Genomic DNA, 2,218 nt, shown 5'->3' on the forward strand with positions numbered 1-2,218 from the left:
GTAGCTAAAAGGAGAGTGAATAAAGTTTACTGAAGTAGATTTTACAGAAAAGTGTTTTGACAACTGAAGATATCTTAATGTTAAAATAGTATTTTATTAAACGTTATAAGATACTGATCCTGAATGAGTACAACATTTAGACATAGATGGTTAATACAGCACAAAGTTTGTAGAAGTAGTAAAAAAAAAACAGAGGAAGCTGTGAACAGAAGAGGGAAACAATAGAGTGAGTGTAAAATCAGCATCCACACTATTAGATTATGTGTCCCTGAACTAAASGCTGCACATTCAATTAATGCAGCTGAAATCTCCTCTCAGACAGGAGTGTGGGGGGATTTTGCTGCATAGTCGTATATCAAAGCACAAAGAGTGGGAGAGGAACCTGTCGTGAGCCGGTTCAGTTCTGTTACTGTGTTCACTCTTTCCTCTTGTTGAGATAGAGACAAAAATCTGTTTAAAGCTTTACAAACACAAGAGTCTTTTAACRAGACGCTTCATCTTGCTGCTGTTTGCTTTAGTTAGGAGAGGGTTAGATCCAGAGTGCTGGATGTTGATTCAGCCAGTTTGTGAAGCCCAACTGCCCATCAGTCTTTTTTTTTTTTACATTTAAACATCTGTCAACCAGGCAGATGAATGTGATTTAATGTTGACAAGTCTTACAAGTTACTGGATCAATCTTGTGTCGGACGGCTACGAGTTCARCCAGAGTTCACATTGTTAGTATCACCGACCTTTCATGCTCTCAGATCTCACACAGATCCAAAGGGCTTCGTGGGGTATGCTATCATCAGCCAATTAACGCTCACGAGAACAACCGCTCTGCCGGAAATCTTCAAGCTAAGCATTTTTCACAGCTAAAGGCCTCGTTTTATGTAACCACACCAGTTCTGTTATGGTTTTGCAACGAGCACCCTCCAAATTGCGCAACATCAGTCACAGAAGTKACCTTGAACTGCTTGAGCAAAGAGGGATCTCTAGGACCCTCCCACCCAACGCTGTTAGCCGACCACAGTCAAACACAGGAGAGGGGATCTTAAGAAGTTTTGGCTTTAGATGAAATCTTTCAGACAATGAATGCATTTCAGGCMTTCATCCAGCAGAATAACTTAAGATGATGAACAACTTTTGATCTATCTGTCCATGCATTTTCTTTGTCTCCTCGCTTCTGGGTCGTGGGGGGAGCTGGGGCCCGTCTGCAGCAGTCACTGTGAGAACATATGAAGATAGAAACAGGGACACACAGACAAATATGTATTTGTTTTGAACAGGGGTTTACAACCTTTTTTTTCCCTTAAGAGCTGCTTTTACAAAATGAAATTGTCCAAGAGCTACTGTTGGCAACATTTAATTTTAAACTTAAACTCAAACCACTGGAATAAGGTTGTTTTGCTTGAACATACACAAAAAAACTTTGTCTTCAACTCACATGAAACCATCACAAAGAACAATGAATTTACATGAATGTGCTTTTTGTGTTTATATTATAGTGTATTTCACACTACGATTTTAGGGTTTAACTGGGACAGATTTGTGCACAAATAAYGTCGGGTGACAGGTCTCAGACTTTTTTTCAGCATTGTAGACTCCAGCAGGAAGAAACCCCGTGCAGTGACGTATGCAGTGGGCAGGGTCTCCCAGTAGCTCAGCATGGTGTATCTCAAGGAGATATGAAAAGTGTGTGTGAAAACAAACGCCGAACAACCATGTGACCGCACATCACCCGGTCGGCTGCCRTTCAACCATACCGAGCCCTAGATTKTCTGATTGACAACCAAGGGGGAGGGACATCKATGGACTGACTGGATATAAATGAAAGTTTGTTTGGCCGGTGACAAATGAAATGTTGCTACTAATTTTTCATAAGCACTGAAGAGCTACTTTAAAGGCACAGTGTGTCGGATTTGTTGTTTTCAGCGATATCTAGTGGTTGAATCAATCATCCTCCCTGGTCCTCCCCCCACCCCCACCCCCCGCTTCCAAACACAAAGGAGTTGCTACGGTGTCTCTCAGGTGTCAAAAACCTTTGATAATTCCAACCGCGATGTCTACCAGCAGCTTCAGGGCTAGTGATGTTTCAAGTGGTAAGATTATGAGCTTTAATAAGTTTTCTCATTATAACGAGATATTTTCGTCGTTATAACGAGATCCAGTTAAAAGAATATTTCATATCATGTGGCAGCTCTACGCTTCCGTAATTACGACTATGCAAGTCAGCGAT

This window comes from Austrofundulus limnaeus, unplaced genomic scaffold (assembly GCF_001266775.1).
Source record: "Austrofundulus limnaeus strain Quisiro unplaced genomic scaffold, Austrofundulus_limnaeus-1.0 Scaffold181, whole genome shotgun sequence".
NCBI lineage: Eukaryota > Metazoa > Chordata > Actinopteri > Cyprinodontiformes > Rivulidae > Austrofundulus > Austrofundulus limnaeus.